This window comes from Pseudorca crassidens, chromosome 1 (assembly GCF_039906515.1).
Source record: "Pseudorca crassidens isolate mPseCra1 chromosome 1, mPseCra1.hap1, whole genome shotgun sequence".
Classification (NCBI taxonomy): Eukaryota; Metazoa; Chordata; class Mammalia; order Artiodactyla; family Delphinidae; genus Pseudorca; species Pseudorca crassidens.
The window spans coordinates 57,338,932-57,365,052 of NC_090296.1; the positions used below are offsets into that span (position 1 = coordinate 57,338,932).

Genomic DNA, 26,121 nt, shown 5'->3' on the forward strand with positions numbered 1-26,121 from the left:
GTTCCTACTATTTGCCAAGTTTTAGTGCAAAGTGTAATCACTAATAATATGCTGATTAAATGACAGTGCTTTGACGCAGTTATCACTGCCCAGGACACACTGTAGCTCATGGAGGTTAAGTGAATTGCTTAGGGCCACGATGGAGATTGATCAGAGGCAGGAAAGATGGAGGTGTGCTGAAGAGTGGTTATTAGCAATTTGATTTTATTTGGGTCAATAATTGCTTTTCTTTCTGTTTCTTCAAAATCAAACCTTGTAAATCAACATATTTATAAAGAAAACTTTAGTTTTAGCTGTTTTTATTTATGTGTTGAATATGATTTTCTAATTTAAACTCCTTTTAAGTTTGTTGTATCATCACATATGTTGTTACCTAGATTACATTTCTTCATTCCACATCAAAAAATAAATAATGACCACTCAGAACTCAATGATTGTTGGAATAAAATATTGGCTTCTAAAGGAATTTAAAATAATAGTTTCAGAAACTAGAGAAATGCAGTGCATCAAGAAACCAGTTTGTTGCTTATTTATATGCATGCATGGTGGTTGAGTAGATTTCGGAAGAATTCTGCTTCTATTCCAGAGAGGTAAAATTTTTCAGCTCTAAAGTAGCCATTCAAGGACATGTTACATTAAGTAGAAAGAAGAAACCAGACAGTGCTTTCAGTGCTTTGCTTGGAAGTCCCCTTAGCTAGATAATCAAACTCATTAGACATATTTTAAATGTCCACATAACTGCAGACAACAGTTTCATTAAGCTCTTTGCCACTTCGTAACAAAGGATCTCTATTTTTTTCCAGTTTCTGATGACATTTTTCTTATTTCCTCTTTAGTCATTTTTATTATCTCCTTTTTAGACAGCATCCTCAAAACCAGATTTCTACTAACAGTCTGTTGAAATCAGTTTAGGGTTACCCTTATGTGCTCCTCAAAATCTTCCTTGCCTGCGGCATTCCATCCCTTTTGCCATATTTTGTTTGTTAGAAGCAAGTTTCTAGGCACGGTCCTCTCTGGAAGGGAAGAAGTTATGTAAGGAACGCCTACCTGGAGTTGGAGGTCACTGGGAGCCATCTCAGAGGCTCCTGTCACAACTACATTCAGATAACTAGCAGTCTTTTTATATTGTACCAGCAAATAAGTTAGATACAGAAAAATGAAACAAGAATGTGGTATCTGCAGCAAGGTAGTACTCCATTAGAAATTCTCATAAGTACGTGGCATCGGGTATGCAAATACAGGAAATTCCATTCTCTAGGTTAGAAGTTACCAAGAAAAATGGATAGCTGAAGGCTCTCAGGAGAACATATTCTCTGATTTCTGTTTTTCAGGGGTTTTTTTTTCCCTTCTTTCTCTGCTTTAATTAGAAAAATTCCTATTTTCCAAATTTTCAAGTTTATTCATATTTTTTCTAAATGTCTAATGTGCTGTATGCCTATCTAGTACCTTTCTTATTTTAGATATTACATTTAACTATATATTTTATGATTATCCATATAGTCCCCTAAAATTTCCTATCTCTTCACAATTTTTATTGTATTATCAACATTGTGTATAAAAGTTGATTGGAAACTGAAGCATAGTTTTGTTTTGTTTTGTTTTTATTTCCCAGAAAGTGTAGGTCTTTTCACCTCTGGGAGTTAGTGTGTACATGTGGGTAGAGGAGGGCGCTAATCACTTTCACTCCTTGTGCAGTAAAGTTCAGCTAGCTTAGAGTTTCAGATTTAATAGGATAAAGTTCCCTTGTAATTATACCAACTCCCAATCACCAAGTGGTGGCCTTTATAATTCTCCTTTAGTAATTAAACTGGAAGAGTGTTACATTCACTTCTCCCCTCTTTTTAATGCTACTTTTTTGACGTGGTTGAGATAAGGGTTATTGAGCCAAGGAATCTACTTCAGTGTTTGGGGCTTTTCTAGACTCCAGCCAATTTCACAATCCCACAGTGAGATCCAAAACGTGCTTGATCCCCTTCATCCCTGCATGGTTATTCAGCCCATGGTAACCTTCCACCCCCATGGTCCACAACTTCCAGGATGCTCTGATATTCTATGAACACGTCATTCTTTATTTGTCTCTAGAATTTAATTCATCAAGGCTTCCTTAATCTTGCTTTCCATTTTGTTAGTCCCATTGAAAAGTATGGCTTTTATTTTGTCAAGTTCATATTATCACAAGAGCAAAGGTCTTACATGTCATTCTCTATCTTCCTTGGAAATGAAATTTCACTTGACTTACTCATAATAGTAGGACACAAAATGATATTCATTTTATATTCTTTTAAAAGGTTTGGTTTAATGTCTACAGATAAGTTTACTTAGAATTCATCTCTTCAGACTTCCACAATTTTTCAAATAGGTGATTATAATTTTATGTTAAACATTTTCACAATTCAGTTTGTCAGTCACCTTTTAATAATTGATTTCTTTGAATAATTAAATGATCATTTCTATAACACAAAAAAACCCTGATATTATATGGAATTAGAGTATATATAAAAATCATGACTTCTCATCCTTGTTTTACATTTCATAAAATTACTTAGATTTGTTAGCCACCATTTTTAATTTGTGGAATTTTAGAATTGATAGAAAATTTAGTAGTCTCTACAATCACTTTATTTTTCAGATCACACAATTACAGCCTAGAAACTACAACACATATATATGCATCTATTCATTAATGTGTCTTTTCCCAAAATGCTTTTCTGATGTGTCTTATTATCAGGACTCATGTGCACTGCTTTCTTCACAAATCCAGGGATTATTACTACCCAATGGGATTGACTAAGTCTGCTTTTCCATTTTTAGGTCTGATACCTGAAGCTCACAGTAACAGCTAGCTACTCTGATAACATGGGCAGTCCTAAGGAGATACACACGGTTTAAATAACAGCTCTTCCTCTAATGCTGCCTCATTTTAAATGTGCCTTGATTATATTTCACTTACTGTGAAAACAATCTGCATTTAATTGCTTTTAACCTGCATAGTAAAATAAAGTAACTAAATTCAGTAAGGCTGATAAGTCTCCAATATTAGACCTTGGTAATCACAATTCAGAAAAAATTGTGGTTGTTTATACATCCTTTTTCTAAAGGCTGGGAAAGCCCTCTTTCCATTGTTGATATTTTATTAATAAACATTTTCATTTAATTAAGATAACCAAAGCTATAAATAAAAGTAGATGTATCTTGATTTGATCTATCATTTTTCTTAATGCTATTCATATTGATGTGATTTATTATTATAAATGAATAAGCATTTCCTTAAGGACAGATATATTATTTCAAGCATGTAGATAAATAAGTGATTTTTTTTCCAAGTATGACCTCACTTTCTAGTTTTAAATTTTAAATTTATTTTTCTTTATTCAGGTGCAGTTAACAAATATTCTTACTTATAAGATAAAGTGTACAGTGCAATAATGATTTGGTATAGGTATACATTGTGAAAGAATTCCCCCAGTGAGTTAGTTAACACATCCATTCATATATATTTACAGTGTGTGTATGAGAAAATTTAGGTTCTACTTTCTTAGAAAATGTCAATTATACAATACAGTGTTATCAAGTATAGTTACAATATTATACATTAAATCCTCACTCTTTATTCATCTTATAAATTGAAGTTTGTACCTTTTTACCAACCTCTCCCTGTTTCTCTCACCCCCCACACCTGGCAAACACTTTTCTCTGTTTCTATGAGTTTTTTTTTTTTTCTTTTTTAGACTCCACATATAAGTTATACTGTGTCCTATTTGTCTGTCTCTGCCTGGCTTATTTCACTTAGCACAATGCCCTCCAGTTTCATCTATATAGTTTCAAATGACAGAATTTTCTTCTTTTTTTAAAGCTGAATAACATTCTATTGTGTACTATATGTATAATATAGATAGAGAAAATATTATATAGATACAGATATCTCCATATTTCCAGTTATTTGTGGAGGGACACTAAGATTGTTTCCATATTTTGGAACATAGGAGTACAGATTATCTATTAGAAATAATTATTTCATTTCCTTTGGGTATGTATCAAGAGGCAGGATTGCTGAATCATATGGTGGATCTATTTAAAATTCTTTGAGGAACCTTCATACTGTTTCCCATAGTGGTTGCACCAATTTACATTCCCACCAACAGTGTACAAGAGTTCTCCTTCACATCCTCATCAGTATTTCTTATTTCTTGTCTTTTTGATATAGCCATTCTGATAGGTATAGAAAATATCTCATTGTGGTTTTGACTTACATTTCCCTAATGATTAGTGATGTTGAACACTTTTTCATGTACCTGTTGGCCATTTCTATGTCTTCTTTGAAAATTATCTATTCAGTTTACCTGCTATTTTTAATGAGTGTTTGTTTCTTTTTCAATTGAATTGTATGAGTTCTTTAATATATTTTGGATATCAACCCCTTATCAGACACATAATTTGCAAATATTTTCCCCCATTCCATAAGTTGCCTTTTCATTTTGTTGATGGTTTCCTTAGCTATACAGAAGCTTTTTAGTTTGATGTAGTCCCACATGTCTATTTTGCTTTTGTTACCTTTGTTTTTGGTGTCAAATTAAAAAAAAAAAATCACCATGCATGACCAATGACAAAGTGCTTACTGGGAGTTTTATATTACATTCAAAGCTTTAATCCATTTTCAATTAATTATGGTACATGGTATAAGATAGTTGTCCACTTTCATCCTTTTACATGTGGTTGTCCAGTTTTCCTAACACCATTTATTGGAGAAACTATCCTTTCCTCATTGCATATTCATGGCTCCTTTGTCTTAAATTAATTGACCATATATGTGTGGATTTATCTCTGAGTGTCATTTCTCTTCCATTGTTCTGGGTGTCTGTTTTTATGCCAGTACCATACTGTTTGGATAACTGAAACCTGAGACTTGGTGGAGCATTAGGGCTGACTCTGCCAGAGATTGGTTGTCACTGAGGCCAGGAGGCAGTTAGCACATGTCAGGGCCACGTTAGTTGGGGGACAAGGCAATAGGAGGCTGGGGTTTGTGAGGAAGTTGTGGAGATACAGACTCCAAGCTCCATCCAGCAGAGGAGTCGGCACTGGGGGAGCTCAGGGCCTGCTCACAAAGGATCCAGAATCATCATTTCAGACTGGCTGCCCCAGTGGGCCTCACCATGGTGTCTTGTCCTCTTCTGAGGCAAACCTTTTAATGAGCAAGTCTTTCAAAAGGGAATCATTTGTTTCATTTGTAAACCTAAAACAGATGTTGATTTCAGTTGGGTTATGTGTCCATAGCTGTAAACATATTCTACCATAACTTACATAGCAAATTGCAGATGGTACAGATAATCACAGTTTAATTGTATATATGTCTTAATTCAGAAAGTTGTTATATCTAATCTGAAAAGTTGGAAGAAATTCCTGGGAAAAATCACCCCCTACATGCCTCACCCAGTGAAAAACCAGCCTTATAACAGGGAGAGGAATATAGCTTTCTACCTTAAATTAAGTACTTCCATAAAGGATATTAAAGTTTCCTTGTAACTCTCTTTGAGGTGGCAGTAGATGCTTTAATTTAAGAGTGATTAAGACATGATTTGCATTACTGTTTAGGTTTAGTTTGAAGAGGGAGCATAATTGATAGAATGGGTAACACCTTCTGTAATAAATTTTTGTCTCTAAAAAGCTTGATCCTGAAATTCACAACCTTATGAATGAGTGTCATAATTGTTCTAATTCATGGTTCATTTCATAACAAAATAAATCCTTTTACTAAGTATTATAGTGCTCTTAAATTTCTTAAAATTAGATAGCTCAATGTAATGTTAAAACTGCAAAAGCATTTACCACTTGGAAATCATAATTGTCGTTATTTTGCATTTAATAAACAATGCATCAACCAAATATCTTTGTGATGGTGAGCAAGTTGAGCTTTAGAATAGTGATTATTAAATGTATTTTTTCAATAGATGACATACAGTTTTAATTTTAATGGCTACAAGACTTTCTATCGATGCAATTATATGAATTTATACTCGCACCAGATACATATTTCTGCTAACATTTAATATTATCAAAATGTAAGTTTTTGCATGTTTGTTGGGTAAAAATTTACTTCTTTAACAAATATTTGTGCCTGCCTCTATATGCTAGGTCTTAGTTTAGGTTTTGAGAATTTGGTAATGAACAAAACAGCTAAAATTCCTGTCCTTGGCAGGAATTTTGGCACCATATTGTCTTTTTATTTTCATTTATATGAAGTGTAGTGAAGTTGGGCACATTTTCATGTGCTTACCTGACAATTCTTATGATTTGCATTTTACCTTTCGTTTTAATTACTGATGAGTTTTTAAGTTAGTCACTTACATAGTTGTTTATAGTGAACAGTATCCACATTTCTTTCAGTAATTTTTTTTTTCTGTAAAGAGTTTAAGGTTTTTCAAATCCGAGATGATATAAGGAGGGCTCAGTATTCATGGATAACTTTCCTTTGCTAAATGTGTATCAAAAGTGAGGAAATATCTGTATATTAAATCAGTTTGTCAAGAGAAATAAAAATCAAGCTAAAAAATAATTACATGATATTTCAAAACAAAAATTAGGGTTTTTAGAAATGTCACCCTAAACTTCCCACATTTTCACAGTTTGAAATAATTTTGCATAAATAATAATTTGAAATTTGTGAAGATATATAAAAAAAGCCAAACTCTTTTTGGTACCTCTTTTCAAGAACGTCAGAAGAGAGATAATTATCTAGTTGTCTTGCTAAATATACATGTAGTTTAAAAATATGATTAATTAATGCTTTTCATTTTTTATGACAATTTTACTTTCTTCCTTTTTTTATTCCTTCTTCTCTTCTTGTAACCAAAATACAAAAAGAAGGCCATGTGCCAATGTACTAAAAATATTGTAAAGAATTTCAACTAATTATAATAACAATAATTTAATGTTAAATATTGATAACATACTTTATTAAATGTGTGTGTATACTTATTTAATCGCCATAATAATGCTCTAAGGTAAAGCATACTACTCTATTCCAATTTTATCCATAAGGAAACTGAGGCAACATTGTTATCCAAGGTTATACAGCTAGTATTTAGCAGAGCAGGTAGTAAAACCTAGGCCTTCAGGCTTCAAAGTCTACTTCGTTAAAACTGGAATAAAGGTGTATACACATTGAGGCTTCAGTTACTGGCCAGGTCTTAGGGCTAGGCACTTGTGTGAACATTTAACACATTTAACCTGCAAAAACAACCCCCTGAGAATAGTTTCTATCATTGTGTGCCTGAGGAATCAAATGCAGAATGACTAAGTAATTTTTCAAAGTTTACAGGGAGTTATATTAGAGCTGAAATTTATACTCATTGTTCTATGACTTCAGATTCAAAGATTTGAGGAGATAGTATGCCCTGGTTTGTCCCTTTGATTGTCAGTTTGTCTCTGTTATTCCAGCCTAATTATTCATAGGGATTCATTTAAATATGACAAGCACCTCAATTAGGATGGGAAATTGCATCATTATCCTATTAATACCTCCTAGTTTGGAGCTCTTAAACTGCCCACCTTGAGTTGCAACTCAGAACTGTTACCAGGAGATCACATTATGCTGACCTCTGTAGCAGAAGCTATCTTACTGATCCCATCACCCCATATCAAGCTTCCTTTATAATTGACTGCTTGTATGGTTATCCCCTTAGGTCTCCTCTGGCCATATTTATGTCTGAGTTTCTCCTGCAGGGAAAATGTGTCCCTGTCTCTGTCATCATAAATAATTCTTTTACAAATATAGATTCACCATGAGAAAAATCATTCATCACTTGGGAATTTCTGGGTTAGATATATTGCTTCAGACCTGTTTGTAACAGGACCAGACACCTCATCCTCCCATTCTGATCATTGCTAGGTTTTTAATATCAAACAGTGGGTGAATACTTAGCCATTTCTATAAAAGAGCTTGGATTACATACTTCATCAAAAATGTCATAGGAATCAACATGATATAGATGATACGGATCATCTGTAATAAAGATGATTTAAGCCTATATTTCCACTGTAAAAACATTTCAAATTAGCGGGACTAATGGGAAAGCCAAAGACCCAAACTAGTATCACTGATTGGAATGTCACACAAAGAAGGAGATAAAAGAAATGACAGTATTCACTTCTTTAAAATTAAATAGAAATTCTATGGAAGCATTTTCTTCCCTGAGAAGCATGAAGCACTGTTGTTGTTAGATGCAGATGGGTCAGTTCCAAACTCTAGCTCTGCTGCTCACTACTCACTAGCTCTGCTACATTATATAAATCTACTCTGACTTTTTCTTTATATGTGAAAGATGAATAATAATAGTGAATACTTCATAGGGTCCTTGAATATTAAATTAGATAATGCATGCTTGACTACTGGCATATAGTAGATGCTTAATACATTGTTGTCATTGCTGCATTTAACAATCTTATCAAATTTTCAAAAGGGAAATCTCACCCAACCTACTATAACTTTTAAGATAATTATTTATAAGTCAATAAGCATTTTAAACAAGTGTCAGCACATTTAAAAATTCTTAACATCATAAAATTTATCAATTGTTTTGAAGAGTCAGAGTAAATATTCATAGTTCATTCTTGGGATTATTTCCTTATTTTCATTCCATAATTTGGTTTTGTAGTATGACAATATATTCTTCTTCAAAAAGAGACAATATTTAGACATTTTTTTCTGGGTTCTTATGCAATATCAGAAAGGCCCTGTGAAAATACAGAATGTTAAAAGAAAAATTAACTGCTGTACACAAGCGTGGCTTTAATAATGTCTCTTCATTTTGGAGAGCTTGCTTTGGTGGCAGAGTTTGTCCAGCCCATGAACCTTAGCTCTTATTTAAGAAAAATGAAATGGATGACCCAGGGATACTATCACTCTCTGAAGATAATCATTAACAGTTCATGGGAGAGTAACCTCATAAGGTCAGTGACAGGCTCATCTAAGATTTCTTCACCTCAGTGCACAGAATTGGGAGGTAATTGACCAAGTTACCACTGTCCTTTTAGCACTGAAGATTTGTTGATTGTTAGTTGATAAGGAAAATGACATTACTGTAATATCTTGTCCCTCACATTATCACCGTGTGCATGCAAAGAGATGATTTTATATTAGATCAGGTCTAGGACCTTGAATGAATGAAGAGAAGTTTTATAGGTCTAGTGAAATCTCTGCTTTTAGAGGATGAATTATAGTTTTTACTAGAAGGGAGTATTAAGCTAATAGCTTTCAGGCAAGTAATGTATTTCAAAGGGCAAAAGAGCTGCTAAGGTCTCCTGTGCCTCTTTTTCTTACTTTTATTAAATATTTTATTACTCTAGAAAACACCTTAGAGCTTGTTACTGCAGAAGAGGGTCCTAAAAATGCAATAACACAATGTGCTGCAAAGACAACTCCCATTCTTATGTATCTAACTTGAAGCTCCAGACTGTAAACAATGATCCTCACAGCAGATGTACCTGTTTTTCAAAATGTATTTCACATAATTTACTAGTAATTAGGCAGAAGCCTTTGTATTGAAACTGTTTTATAGGTAAGCATCACATTAAAATACCTTCTAGGTATTAAGAAAACATGGCACCCGACAAGAGGAGAAAAAAGTTGAATTTATTCTTACACTACTGCAGTAGGGGAGTGAAACAGAACCCAGCCTCACTGTGGGAACAGAAAGGCTGGGAGTAGGCTGGGGATTTAAACACTGGGTAAGCTAGTGAAAAAGCACTGGAGGACATTCAGAAAGGAGTGGGAGTAAGGTTGATCAATGGATGTGCCAAGCATTATGTGAGTTATTCCTGAGTTTGCAAATGTTTCTCTTTGTGATCAGGCCATCTATGTTTGCTAATTTGTGCCCACTGAAATTAGGCTCATACCCTCCCTCAGAGCCTGGGAGATAGAGGTGCTATCTCTTTCTATGACTACATTTCAGAGATAGTTCTAAGGACTTTAAGAGAATCTACAACTCTTAGTCATCTTATTATCTGTAAAGCAGGAAAGATGATAATAATTCTTACTGTTTTTGTGAGGATGAAATCAGCTAATGAAATACATTTAGAATAGTTACAAGCACAGGGTATGGCTTTTTGTAAATGAGAGCTTTCATTATCATTACCTAATATCCATTGCAGCTTTTTTTTTTCCTGAATCTCAGTGGAACACATTATACTCTTAGAATTCCAGTATAAAAACAAATAATAGAAAATATAAAATTGTAAAGAAAATTATTTGACATTATATGAATACCTTTAATTGTCACAGCGATGAAAAATATCAACAACTACTATTACCCAGCTGGTAGAGTTCAAATCTTTCCCCATTCTCTCTCCCCAATGCAGACTGTCAGTTTGAAGGTATGTGTACTAAGTATTTGGATCAAAGGAAAGAATAAATCACTTAGTAAGAACATGAAATTTAACTTTACATGCTGATTTTCTGTTTGAAATCTATGGTGGGAAATTAAAAGTGGCAATTTTAATGGCTAAAAATGTATATATACACACATACGTATGTATGCATACATATATGAACACATATAGGATAAGTATGTATTATATATGGTCTTACTACATACATATATAGGTTAGGTATATTAAATCCATATTTACTCTCATAAAAATTTAGGATAGATTTTTAAGTGGACAAAAAATATTTTAGATACCTTTTAATAGAGTCTTAATTACTTAAATAAATAAATGGTAGATGTTAATATTTATTAATATCTTTGGAAACCAATCCCTTATGTAAAACAACCTAGCAGGAAGCCAGGCTGCTCTAAGTCTTGTATATAAGGTTTGTGAGAAGTCAGACTGCTGTCTCTAGTAACAATCCAGGAAGTCAAACAATAACTTCTATAGCAATCAGCTCAACATGGCCAGGGCTTGATTAATAACTGAACATTTCCCTGATTTCTGAACCAGTTTCCAACTTACGGCCAATCAGAGAAAGCCCAAATATGCATCCCTAACCAATCATATAGGATGCTCCCCTTCTAGTTAGCCTGCTGATAGCTTCCCCATACCAATGATCTCCAATCAAGGCACACCTAAAGCTTTCTCTTTTTGTTCCCTATAAATCTTTTCCACTGCTCTGCCTGATTTTGAGTCTGTACCAAACACAAGTGACAGTGGCTGACTTTCTTGCTAAAGCAAGCTCTAATAAATAGCCTTTGCTTGTTCTTATTTGGTTGGCCTTTGTTTATTTTCACAGATACAGTGGAAGTCCCACTAAAGCCCACCAGTCTGCACTGCCCTTCACCGCAGGTCCTAGCCTTCGACCAGGTACAGTATCCACAGGGGTCCCTTGTGCCTTGCTACTTGCAGGTTGTCTAGTCTGTGAAGATGTAGTAAGTCAGCATGGGGATCTGAAATCCATTTTTTTCATTGTCTTTATGTTGAGTTCCTGGGCTATTTATTATTTGGTTTGGTACTTGGATTTTATTATTGGTTCCTATTTGTTTGGTATCCTTGTTGGAATCAGGCATTCTTTCTCATCTCTCTTTGCTGTCCTTGTTAACTGTTTTGTGTTATGCAGTCTAAAAGTGTTCTTGTCATAAGAAGGAGAATCATAGCGTAGAACACAGGCATATGCCTTATAATCCTGTTGTTCAAGCCTGACTCACAGACCAGTGCAAATAATTTGGTCTTTGTTTATTTCCACAAAATGCAAATGAACTGTTTTCTAGCTCAAGAGAGAATTTATTAACATCATTGTGGAATAAGTCAATTTTGTAGTCCTGATTGCCTATAAATGTGTCTGTCGTTTGCATTCTCCTCTGAAACATTTTTTAAAAGATCTTTCTGATTTCCTCAATAATTAATAAGTAAAATGAAATTGCTGACCTATGTTCACTTATATGTGTCTGTCATGAATTTCCTCTTTAAAATTATTTTGAGACTGCATATAAACCATATGAGTTAAAATTTATATAAAAGTATATATTTTTAACTGGTGAGAAGTTTCATTAACATTTGAGTCCCTTTAAAGAAATTAAGTAATGGGGTCTTCTTCTTGATAAAAACAACAAAAAACAAAGAACAAAACTGTACACCAAAAATGTTTACTTCACATTTGAAAAGATGCCTTTCAGTGATTCAAGAATTACATATGAGAATCATAAGGTACGTGTTTAATATGTTTATTATTTAATTTGAAAATATTGCATAAGGCATAATGCTAATTTTCAAATGGATTATCCTGCATCAATTCTTATGTGGTCCACTTAAGTTGCTGGTTTAATATTAGATTGTTTTGTGGTTGATATGAACATAGTGGTTGATGTTAGATTTCAATTCTCAGAGATGCAGATGGCTAGGACTCAGTCACTACATATCATATTTTCAACAAACAATAAGGAAATACACACGCATACACAAAACCTAAAACGTAAAGGAAGTAAATGTTTGTTGCTTCTTTGTAATCTTTTGCAAAGCTAAGCAGGTCTTGTGTGACTCTTCAGAAAAGCGTGGAAATCAGGGTAAGTCTATACAGTCTCAAAACAAAGTATTGAAAGCATAAAATTGAGAAGGTACACTGGGTATTTTCTCAACTAGATATTAAAAAAATATATTTTTAAATAAATATCCTTTTTATTAGCATAGGAACAAAGCCTAGTTCCCAAAAGAAAAAGAAAATTACATGTTTTCTGGTAAAAAAGAAAAATCAGAGAGTGATAATGCTTTGTCCTTCCTAAATGGAAACATAGCTATAGATTGGGATAAAGAAGATAATGAAGGAGAATATTTTATCAGAAATTATTATGGGAAAAATGTGTGATGAGGTTGTTAATAGAGTCAGCCAAAATAAAGGACAGGAATTGTGCTTTATCAATTGTACTTGATGTCTAGGCCCAGTGCTAATCTGTAGTTGTTGGAGAACATTGAAAAAAGACAGCTAAAAACTACAATGAAAGGTTATCTGTGGCACCTAGGTATACTTTACAAGTTCTAATTTATTGTTGTTCACTGAACTGTTTCAGTCTTTCAGTAGCCCACACATTCTATTTACTCTAAAACCAAAATGACAACTAAAGGCCTTTTGTACATGTGTACATTTGAGAAATAGAGTACATTTCCCAGAGTGTTTGGCCAGTATTTTTTTACAAAGACATTGAAATATATAGGCAAAATGACTTAAGCTTGTTATGTTGTCCCTGCTGTATTTTTATACTGTGCAACTTTGATTTTCAATCCCATAATCTGCTGGCTGAGTTTCGTTTGGCTACTACTGTTGGGATACTATCATATATATTTTTTGCTGCTTTTCATCCCTTTGATAGTATGATTTTAATTCCCTAGTGGTAACACATATGTTCTCAGACGTGATTCAAGGAATTATTAAAAACAATTTAAAGAAAATTGAATAAAATAATAGCAAAATATACATCTTGGATGCTTCCAAAAATGCTACCATTGTAAAGTTGTGTGATTTCCTTCACTTAGTTTTACATACATATTTTTAAAAATCTTTTGAAATCATAATTTATTTGTAATATTTCATCACATTTCTTTGCCTAATATTATAAGATAAATAGTTAGCCATGTTCCTGAATAGTTTTCATAAGCCTAATTTCACCATCTGTATTATGTACCTTTAATAGATGCTCTAAAATATGAAAACTCTCCCATAGAAGCTTTAATTTTGTTGTTTTTGGCTTTCATTGATGTCGTGTTGAACACGTATGTGCACATTTTTAAGTCTACAATTTTGATTCAACTGAAATTCAATTGTATTTCTGGGTTAGCCATTGGAAATAGACAGATGATTAATAATTTGTCCCGTTCCCAAAAAGCTCATGTTTTAGAGAAAGAGACCGTTAAAACATACATACCCAAACACAATATCTTCTCTTGGTCCCACATATACACAAATATTATGATCCTAATGAGAAAAAGAGATTGAAATAAACTCATGAAAAATTTGGTATAATTTTGTGTATTATCAAATACCAAATAAATCTGTGATTTATAAGGCTCATTAATTAGTGTCAGTCAATTTCTCTGCAAAATTTGTTACTGTTTTAAAATGGCCATTTCAGAGGATACGTGTAACATTTTTCTCTTCTTTGCACTGAGACTTCTTTTTAAATTCATCGTATTATTCAAACCTGTATTTAAACAAATCTTTACCTACCAGAGAAGTTCTTACTCCACATTTCCCATTCAATTGTATAAATACACAATTTAATCTTACTCGACCCATGACAATTTTATGCACAAACTTATCTATTAGAATAGGGTAAATCATTTTAACTTCAGTCCTTCAGTGTCTCACAGGTTTTAGCTCAGTTTCTTTTTGAGAATGCTGCAAATAGTTCTGAAGGGGTTGGCTTTGTCTCATCTGCCTTTTATCTCTACCTCTGCTCCTGATCTGTCATCTCAGCTTTGTGTCCTTTGATGTTCCAAAGTTCTAGTTCTCTTTTTCTAATTATTTCCAACTTGAATTACTGCGGACAAAGCTGTACGTGATCTCAAACTCCTTTGACGGTGAAATCTTAAAAGCAAGTTAAAGACAATCACTTGAGGAATTGAAAACTTTCAGACTGAAACATTGGCTTGGAGCTATGCATAAAAGCAGAGAGAACTTGATACAGTCAGAGGACTGAGGAAGAAAAGCGTTTCTTTCCTTCATGGATTTAACATTAGTGTGATTGTCTGAACAACAAAAACAAAAAACCTAAACATTTTATATTATTTTCAATTATTAAGTTTTCTTATGTTTATGGAACGAATCTTTTCAATCTATTCAATATGTGATTGAGTGAATCTAACCAATGAGCTTCCAGCTTAATTCAGTATTATTGCTCTCAGTTGACAGTTGTTTTCTCTTAATAATTGAAACTAATTTGTGTGACATATTTCTGCTTCCAGCCAAGATTTAGTACTTCAGGCAGTGAATGACAGTGATACTTGAGAGATGAGAAACAAGAAGTGTGAGCCTTATGACTGCCTCATTTATTTCTGTCAAAGCAAAGATTGCAACAGGCAGAGTTTATTCAAGTTTATTTCAATAGAGAAGAGAGACTTGAACTCAATTCTGCTGGGGTAAAAAAAAAAAAAAAAGAGCTGGAGGGTTGTTCATTGCTGGGTTGGGCTTTTGGAGAAGTACTGGAGGGGGACTTTAGGGAGAAGGTCAATCAATGGAATGTTATTTGTGAGTTAATGGGAATTAATAGAAGTTATTCCTGAGTTTGCAAATGTTTTTCTCTGTGATTTGGCCATTTGTTTGCTTACGGATGCCCACTGGCTCCTACCTCCCATAGGGACTGGGAGATTGGGGCCCTATCTACTTTGATGTTTACATTTCAAAGACATGGTTCTCAGGTCCTTGAGAAAGACATTCCCTGGGTCCTCAAGTGGTCAAGAGGCTTCTGTGGGGATTTACGTGCATTGTAGAGAGGCAGAAGAAGAGTTTGCAGTTATAAAATTTCAACGTAAATGCTCTGGGAAAAGGGATGTCAGGACCATGTCCAGAAATGAACCTGTCTGAAGTACAGTCCAGCTGAGAGGAACATTAAGACCATCTTGGTCACTGCCCTGAGAATTTCCTTGCCAAGGAGCAAGGATGGAGAACAATGCATATTCATAACAATGTTGAACTTTGCCTGATCCCTGTAAACCTGGAAAGCAGTGATGGCTATAAAGTTCCTCATCACTTTATCTTTGGAAACAGTTAACTGCAGGGACCACCTTTCCTCATGACTAAGATAGTCATTGCCCACCATTCCCTGTGAGTCCCTTGTTTAACTGCCTTTATAAAACTTAAGGCTTACTTCCTTTTCTCTAAGACATTTTCCTGCAGAAATGAACTTTCTCCCTATTAAAATAGCCTGAATAAAATAATCTTCTTAATTGTCCGATGCATTTTTTTTTCTTTTACAGTTTTCATGCCATGGCTCATTTTTAAATTCCCTTTAAAAATGAGTCTTTTTTGCTCCTTTCTTGGCTATAACCTGGGGACCAGACAGGAAGTTTAACACCTGATCTTGCGCTTCTGAGTCTTGCTCATGTGTAGCAGGGCAAGAATTTGATTTTGATTATTTTTGAGTACTGGCTTGATTTTAGTGCTGATTTCTTCTGCTTTGAGTTTTATTTTTGGTTTGTTTAGAGCCAATAAGTTATTTCCCATTGGGAATTTGGTTTTATGGTCTAACACTTTGGTGATCTTTATAAACAGATTAATGGCTTATAGAGCTCTTAGCATTATTGGATAAGAGACAACAGGTAATCTGGTTTATTATTCTTTTCTTTTTTTTCTGTTCTGAGCTCAAATCAATTAAGAATGTGTCTCCACTGAGAAGAGAACAGATCTTTGATGTGGACGTGTGAGTGTTATATATCTGTGTTTACTCCTGATCCAGGGATGGGATTTTAGAATTGAGTTTATAAGCTCTGATATGTGTCTGTATGTACATTTTTGTGTCTGTAATTCAGAGAAGTCTTTCCCACTCATTAATTGTGTAATATTTCCTCCCGCCAGATGGTAATACCAAATTAGATTGTAGAATCTCATTAAAAAACTATATTCTGATTGGATTAGAGATAGACCTTACATAAATACAATATTCTCAATTTCTTTTATAGAAAATAAGAAAACTGAAGTAACTTCTGAGAGTTTCAGTTCTGAGATTTTAAAAGTATCCTTTAAGAAACCAATTTGGATTTTTTTAAGAATTCAAGTTCACATAATTAAGGTAAATCTTTGATAGGTGAGATTGTTACCTAATCAGATTCGGCTGCTTGCTGCTCAAAAAATCAGTACTCAAGTGAGAGAGACAAATGTTAGTAGAAAGAAAATTGCTTTTAATCACAATGCTGGCAATCTGGGGAGGCGGTGGACTCAGTGTCCCCCAGAAACCATCTCCGAAGATTCTGCTTGGCCATGAAAGGTTTTAAAGGGAAAAAGGGAAGTAATCTCAGTTAATCATTAAAATGGGGGTCAGAGTCATCACCATCCCCCACTGTTTGCAGGCTTGTGTGCCGGCTTGTCAACTTCTTGTGATTTTTCTTTAGATGCTCTCTTGTTCGCACAGTTTGTGAGATTACTAAAGGGGAAACTAGGAAAGAGATCTGGTCTTCTGTTAATTACTTATTCTTCATTTCTACTTCTTGGATGTATGGAAAGAACCAACAAATTAGGCAAGGTATTGTGTGGTCAAAAGATTTAAAAAGTGTGCTAGGGCCAGAGATGAGTAGAGCATGGGGGTGCCTGGTTTTAAGGTTTGTGACAAAACAAAGGGGCCTCCTGCAGAGAGCTCTTTCCTGCAGAGAGCTCTTCCCTGCCAGAAGGGGCTTACAAATCCCCACTTGTCAGAACATCATTCCTTTTTTATGGGATCATGGGCAATGGTCCCTCTTCTGTAACTTCTTCATGCTAATGTAGGGTGCCATATTCTTAGCGTGAAAGATGTCAACGGGGGTCTGTAGCATCTCTCTGCTGACAGTTATAGTTGCCTGTTTACATACATGGGCAGAACAAGCTACAATTATTTTGATGCCCACAAAGATATAGATTATTTTGAGCAATAGTGTTAATCCCATTCTCTTAAGGCCAGTTCTTGGAACTGTGTCAGCCATAGACTCAGTACTGCTCAAAATAGAGCAGTTTATGTCATGGCTGCAGTCTGGTCACCATGCAGTCAGCCTTTCCCCTCTGGTAGCAGTTACAGTATATGTAAAACAACTCAGGAATGTGCATCAGACACTGTCTGTGACTCTATAGTCCTAATCATTAGCTGCTTGAGCCTGCTCCTATATGACTCAGGAAGACCTGGGAGACTTCAGCTTCTCTAAAAACAAGAGGCAGGAAACATGGAGGGGCCTTTGTGTTTGGGGGGCGGGGGGGCAGGCAGGGTTCTGCTTGGTTCCAAGATTAGTTTAATACTTCTGGTTTAATAAAAACAGCTATGCGTTTTCTGATTTGTCAGTATTAAATATAATATACATATACATTTTTATTCTACTTGGGTATTTCTCCCTAAACTTATACAGATTTACTGATTAAATAGGCTAATATTGCCTCTACTTATAATTATGAAAATATAAATTTTTAAACCAAATTGAATCATTATTCTGACAAACTATTACAATAATAGTTGTATTTTATAGTGTGTCAGAAGATAATTTCAAAAAACTTTAGGTAACTTGCATACTTGGACTGATAGTAGGTTGAGTTAATGGATACTCATAAGATATCTAGAACATTTCTAAGTAAGAGAATGCTACATTGATTACTAAGCCTAATTTAACTTTATATACTTCCACCTTTTATTTTTATATGCTGCAGAAAAACTATATCTTTAGGTATATCCTGAGCATTCATTTCTGTCCCTTTGAGAACTGTATAAATGATGTGTATGGCTATAGACAGCTGTGTTACGTTTTCATGAGCTCTGCAAATTTGCTGTATGATCACGCACAATTATCAACATCACCCTATCCCAGTTTTCTCTGTGAAATACAAGTTAGTTTCTTTGGTTAAAAGTTATAAGTAATATGATGTTTAAACTATACATAGATACACCAGTTCAGAGAAATAGATCTGTGTACGTTCTTCTGTAGTTCAAAGGAATAACAAAATCTGCACACAATCTGTTCAGTGTAAATAATATAATACATTATCAGGCAAAACTTTGCTCATTTTTACCTTTTAAATGACCCCAAAAGTCTATTACTTAGTGTCAACATATCATTAAATAATTTTTTAAAGAGATTCTATTAATATTTATACTTGGTACAAGGCTAACTGAGGATAAACCAAGACTCTCTGGGCAAAATAGATATTAAACTTACCCCACAATTAGAAATTCATGGATTACTGGAAACACCAAAAAAAAAAACAAAGTTCCAAAAGCACCAGAAACACCAAAGTAACTGTTTTCCTATACTCTTAAGTCAGTTAACATTTCTAGTCAGAATATGCTTCCACCCTTCTGTGAGTAAGCCTTTCTAAACATTTTTTTCTTCTTTTAAATTGTGGTAAAATACATGTAACATAAAATTTACTGTTTTTGCCATTTTTAGATGTACAGTTCAGTGCTATTAAGTACATTAATATTGTGCAAACATCATTACAATCCGTCTAATGGAACTCCTTCATCTTGCAAAACTGAAACTCTGAACTCAAACAATAATATTCCATTTCCCCCCATTTCCTGGCAACAACCATTCTTTTTCTTGTTCCTATGATTTTGACTACTCTAAATACCTCAAATAAGTGGAGTTATACAATATTTGTCTTATTGTGATTAATATTTTACTTAGTATAGTATCCTCAAGATTCATCCATGTTGAGGCATATATTAGAATTTCCTTCCATTTTAAGGCTGAACAGTATTCCAGTGTGTGTGTGTGTGTGTGTCTAAACATATATACATATATACAGATATATATGTGTGTGTATTTCATTTTGCTCATCCATTCACCTGTCCATAAACATTTGGCTTGATTCCATGTTTTAGCTGTTGTGAATAATGCTGCTATAAAAATGAAGTGGCATGTATCTATCCAAGACCCTGTTCTTAATTCTTTGGGGTATATACACAGAAATGGAAACATTGAATCATGTGATTATTCTATTTTTAATGTTTTTGAGGAAACTTCAAACTGTTTTCCACAACAGCTATAATATTTACATTCCCATCAACAGTGAAAAAGAGTTCCTATTTCTCTATATCTTCCAACACTTGTTATTTTCTGGATTTTTGTTTTTTGATAATAGCCATCCTAATGGGTCTAAGGTGATATCATTGCAGCTTTGATTTGCATTTTCCTAATGATTAAGAATTTTGAGCATCTTTTCATGTGCTTATTGGCCATCCAAAAATCTTTGGAGATATGTTTATGATATTCTTTGCCCATTTTTGGAATCAGTTGTTTGTTTTATTATTGTTGAGTTTTAGGATTTCTCTATACATTCTGTGTTATATCCATAATCAGATATATGATTTGCAAATATTTTCTCCCATTCATTTTTATTTTGTTGATAGTATCTTTTGATGCACATTTTTTTTCTTTTCCGTGAAGTCTAATTTTTCTGTTTCTTCTTTTGTTGCTTCAGTCTTTGGTGTCACAACTAGGAAATCACTCCCAAATCCAATGTAGTGAAAATTTTGCCCAATATTTTATGAAAGTTTTATAGTTTTACCCCTTACATTTAGGTATTTGATCAATTTTAAGTTAATTTTTGTACATGATGTTAGGTAAGGGTCCAACTTCATTCTTTTGCATACGTATATCAGTTTTTTCAGCACCATTTGTTGAAAAGACTGCCCTCTCCCCCAGTGAATGATTTTGGCACTCATCGAAAATCATTTTACCTTATTTGTGAGGTTTTATTTCTGGGCTCACTATCCTATTCCAATGGTCTACATGTCTGTCTTTATGTGTGTATCATAGTGTTTTGATTATTATACTTTATAACATAGTTTGAAATCAGAAAATATGAGACCTCCAGCTTTGTTTTTGTTTTCAAGATTGTTTTGACTATTCAGCATCCCTTGAGTTTTTATATGAATTCCAGAATGGTGTCTCTATTTTTGCAAAAATACTTCTTTGGAGTTTTGATAGTGATTACATTAAATCTATAGATCATTTTGAATAGGATTGACATTTTAACAGTATTAACAATATTAAATTTTCCAATCTTTGAATATGGGATGTGTTTCCATTTATGTATGTCTTTAATTTTTTCAGCAGTGTTTTGTAGTCTTCACTGCACAAGTCTTTTGCTTCCTTAGCTAAGTTTTTTTTTTTTTGATGCTATTGTAAATAGAATTGTTTTCTTAATTTTATTTCCAGATTGTTAATTGTTAGTGTATAGAAACAGAACTATTTTTTGTGTCTTAACTTTGTGTCTGCTACCATTTGCTGAATTTGTTTGTTCTAGCAATATTTGTTGAAACTTTAGAGTTTACTACGTATGGGAAACAATAGGTGATATATAGATATATGTGAGAGGAGATGTTTATAGGAATTGATTCATGGGATTATGGAAAATGAGAAGTGCCATAATCTGCCATCTGTAAGCTGGTGAATCAGGAAATCTGTTGTTGTACATCAGTCAGTGTCCAAAAGCCTGTGAATTGAGGTGTTGGTGGTATAAGACCCTATCTGAGTCTGAGAGCCCAAGAATCACAAGCGCCACCAATGTCTGAGGGCAGGAGAAAATGTTCATCTCAGCTCTCTGGGCATCCCTTAGCCCAGGCAAGTTGACACAAAATAATAGTCTCATATATGTATTCCAAATGCTTTGGAAGCTTTACTGTCTCTTTAGCAAAACGATTCTATGGAATGCCTCTTTGTATCTCCAACGCCAAAAGTTTTTCTTGTAGATGCACTTGTGTTCTTATAGAACATACCAAGTCACAAAATAAACTAGAAATATAATAACATTATAAATAACATTATTTATCCCCAGATGTTGAGACAATGTGTAAATACTTTTTATCTTCCCATTGCCTGTATTTTTCAATTTAAAAAGAAATTAGCACATTTAAACATTTAAGTTCAAGTCTGAGTCTGAAGGCAGGAGAAGACCACTGTCCCAGCTTGAAGATAATCAGGCGTAGTGAGTTAATTCTCCCTTACTCAGCCTTTTATGCTCTATTCAGATGTTCAGTGAATTGGGTACACCCGCCCTCATTGGATAGGGCAATCTGCTTTAACTCAGACTACTGATTTAAATGTTAATTTCTTCTAGAAAAACCCGTAGAGACACACCCAGAATAATGTTTAACCAAATATCTGAGCACCCTATGACCTGGTTAAATTGATACATAAAGTTAACCATCACACTACATAATCCTTTATTGTCTCTTTTGCAATAATCTATTACAGAAAAATTGTCTTTCATTTGAATTAGTACATTTTTGTTTTACATGTTTTTGGACTAATGTCTAAAAATTTTATTATCATTCACAGTTTTGCATTAAGAAATTCTCTTTATAAACCAAGGTGTATTCACTGTAAACTCTGAGAATTTAGTTATGAGTTTATTTCTAAAGCTTAATACTTACATTTATATGATGAATTTAATCTTTGGAAGTACAATCAAAAGCCAGTTTTTATTCAATGTGCATATCTAAAGTAAAAACATCTATAAGGAAGTATATTTTGATATTCTAGAAGGAGGCATTAAGGGGAGCCTATTCACAGCAGGCTTATCTTCAAAAGTGATTGGGAAAAAATCTTAAAAATGAATAAGTATTGAAGATAACTTTTCTTTAATGACAACAGTTGTTGAAAATTCATTTTAGTTATGAGAAATGAATACTAGTATTTTTAGTTGAATAGTCTGATGCTAATTTGACTGTAAACTTACTCCATGGTGACAGAAATTAAATGAAGTTTCTTTTGAGTAACTAAAACTACATAAAAGCAAGTTATATCTTTAATAGAAACCTGAGACAGAAACCACTTGTAAGTTTAGGTTGTAATATAAATTTAGATTGGCTAAACATTAAAATGCTCATGTGAGTGTTTTTTCTCTTTCCTGGAGAGAAATTGATGTGTAAATTGTGCCCTTTTATTGTCTAAAATCTTTCCTGATGTAGGAAATCCTTATATTTTACGAATCCCTCCCACTTTGCTCATCTTCCTGTGCAGTCTTATCCATCAGCAATCTGGTGATTCCTACGTCTTTCTCCCTGCCTGGACCTATCTACCAGGCAAGAGGTTATAAATCAACTTTCACCTAAAAGTATGCACTCTTGCATCCTCTAGAAAACTCAAATACAACGTGGAAGGATTATAAGAAGTGCTTGTTGTGGGTGCATGTTATATTAAATAGGATATCAGGGAAATCCTCACTAACAGAGTGCCATTGGAGCCAAAGTTTGAAGAAGAAAGAGAGCAAGCCATGAAAATGTCTGAGGGAAATTTTGTCCAGGCAGTAGAATAGCAACTACAAAGTTTAAAATTATTTATATGTTTCTTCTTTGTCTAAGCTTGGGTTTCACCACTCCCATCCCAAATAGACCTGAGAAAAAAATTTGAGTGGAGATATTGTATTTGGAAATAATCATAGAGAGCAGGAGTGGGATGTGGGACAGGTATACAGGGATGGGAGAAAAGCCAGTAAAGTGTGAACTGCAGAGCAGGTTACACTGTGTGCAACTGAGGACCCTCTACATTTGGGTAAAATGTGTCTCAGAATTATCTCACTGAGGGGTGAAAAAGCTTCAGTATTTATCCACCAAATTCTTCTTTAGTTTGGACTGATTTTTTTAAGGGCTAGAGAAATTGCTCACAGAGAAACTAAAAGACAGGAGTGACAGTGTATATAAAATATCTACAGTACTGAAAATGAGTTTTCAGATGTAGGCCAGTGGGGTATGGATGGGCTTTGACAACACCTACTGTCCCTCAACCTAAAAATTAGCAAATTGGACTGATTCTGTGTAATACATTTCACTCAAACCTCTCTCTTACATTTATACCAATATTGGCCCAGTTTAAGCCTTTACCATAAACTAAGTGATTTTCAATTCTATCAAACTGAAATTCCATTTTTATAACAAGCCATTTTTAATGCTCACTTCACTCTTCTGAAACAAAATATATAGAAAAAATAGAATATAACATAAAATAATTTTGAAGTACTAATGTAGTATACTAATACTAACATAAAGGAAAAACCAAAAAATAAAGTAATATGCATTTCAATAAGTATTCCCTGAAAAACCACTACACAAGAAGGCACAGTAATGCATCATAATCAGTGACATAGACTATTACAAAGATGTTGAATTGGTAGGTAAATGAAATATCAGGAACAGTGTAGTCATTGCTGATATAATTTCCCAAAAATTAACAACTTATTGTAGAGTTGCAAAAAAACCCAAGTGCAAGTTTACCATTCTGTACAAACTGCTTACATTTCTGAAAATGTTACTGTATATTAAAATGAAGAATCAATACAGACACAGCTAAATTCAAACAACATTTTTTACAAAGTTATTACAATTTGTTGGCCATAAGCCCCATGCTATACATTTTATTCCCATGGCACATTTATTTTGCAACTGAAAGCTTGTACCACTTAATCTCCCACACATATTTCACTCATCCTCCCATTCCTCTCCCCTCCTCTCTGGCAACTACCTGCTTGTTCTCTCAGTCTCTGATTCATTTCTGTTTTGTTATGTTTGTTCATTTGTTTTTGTTTATTTTTTTAGATTCCATATATAAGTGAAACTTAATGGTATTTGTCTTTCTCTGACTGACTTATTTCACTAAGCATAATACCCTATAGATCCATCCATGCTGTTGAAAATGGCAAGAGTCCATTCTTTTTATGGCTGAGTAGTGTTCCATTTTATATATATACATATGCATATATGTTTTTTAATTAGTGTTTCTGTTTTCTTAGGAAAAAATACCCAGAAGTGGTATTGGTGGGAGGTATGGTGGTTCTATTTTAATTTTTAGAAGAACCTCCATGCCATTTTCCATAATGACTGTGCCAATTTGCTTTCCCACCAGTGGTGCATGAGGGCTCCCTTTTCTCCACATCCTTGCCAACAGTTGTTATTTGTGTTATTATTATTATTATTTGCGGTACGTGGGCCTCTCACTGTTGTGGCCTCTCCTGTTGTGGAGCACAGGCTCCAGACATGCAGGCTCAGCGGCCATGGCTCATGGGCCCAGCCGCTCTGTGGCATGTGGGATCTTCCCAGATCAGGGCATGAACCCATGTCCCTTGCATCGGCAGGCAGACTCTCAACCACTGCACCACCAGGGAAGCCCTACTGGTGTTATTTTTGATGATAGCCATTTTGTCAGGTGTGAGATATCTCATTGTGATTTTGATTTGCATTTCCCTGATGATTAGCAATGTTAAGCATCTTTTCGTGTGTCTGTTGACCATCTGCATTTCCTCTTTGGAAAAATGTTTATTGAGTTCTGCCCATTTTTAATTGGGTTGTTTGATTTTTTGGTGTTGAGTTGTATGTGTTCTTTATATATTTTGGATATCACCTATATCATTTGCAAATATCTTCTCGCATTCAGTAGGTTGCCTTTTTTTTTACTTTGATGTGGTCCCACTTGTTTATTTTTGCTTTTGTTGCCCTTGCCTGAGGAGACATCTAAAAAAATGTTTATAAGACTGATGTCAAAATGCATACTGCCTGTGTTTTCTTCTAGGAGTTTAATGGTTTCATGTCTTACATTTAAGTCTTTAAGCCATTTTGAGTTTACTTTTGTATATGGTGTGTGAATATGGTCTAGTTTCATTCTTTTACATGTAGCTGTCCAGTTTTCCCAGCACCACTTATTGAAGAAACTTTTCCCCCATTGTATATTTTTGCCCCCTTTGTCATAGATTAATTGACCATGTGTGCATGGGTTTATTTCTGGCCTCTCTTTTCTGTTTCATCAATATAGGTGTCTGTTTTTCTGCCACTACCATATTCTTTTGATTACTATAGTTTTGTCATGTAGTTTGACATCAGGGAGCATGATACCTTACAGTTTTGTTGTTCTTTCTCAAGATTGCTTGGATGTTTGTGGTCTTTTGGTTTTCCATACAAATTTTAGTGTTAGTGGTTCTAGTTCTGTGAAAAATGTATTTTGATAGGGATTTCATTGAATCTGTAGATTGCTTTGGGTAGTACAGACATTTTAAAAATACAGTTGACCCTTGAACAACATGGAGTTGAACTGTTTGGGTCCACTTTTAGGTGGATTTTTTTTTCCAATAGTAAATACTACAGTACTGCAAGATACATGGTTGATTGGATCTGAAGATGTGGAACTGTGGATACAAAGGGCCACTATAAAGTTATACATGGGTTTTTGACTGTGTAGAGGGTGGTGCTCCTAACTCTGGTATTGTTCAAAGATTAGACACATTAATGCTTCTGATCCACAAGCATGATATATCTTTCCATTTATTTGTATTGTGTTCAATTTCTGTCATCAATGTCTTTTAGTTTTCAAAGTACAGTCTTTTTACCTCCTTGGTAAATTTATTTCTAAGTATCTTATTTTTAAAGTGATTGTAAAATGGGACTTTTATCTTGAATTCTCTTTCTGATAGTTCATTATTAGTCTACAGAAATGCAGTAGATTTCTGTATATTGTCTCCTACAAAGTTACTAAACTTAT

The 26,121-nt window shown here is 34.0% G+C and overlaps 1 long non-coding RNA gene across 1 annotated transcript in view; it reads left to right on the forward strand.

Annotated features, from left to right (window-relative positions):
• The window catches only part of LOC137227615 (uncharacterized), a 415,363-nt gene that overhangs the window by 263,080 nt on the left and 126,162 nt on the right, over positions 1–26,121 (forward strand). The window contains exon 4 of the long non-coding RNA XR_010944938.1: positions 11,225–11,295. This is a non-coding gene — a long non-coding RNA (uncharacterized lncRNA). The remainder of the gene's footprint in view (positions 1–11,224; positions 11,296–26,121) is intronic.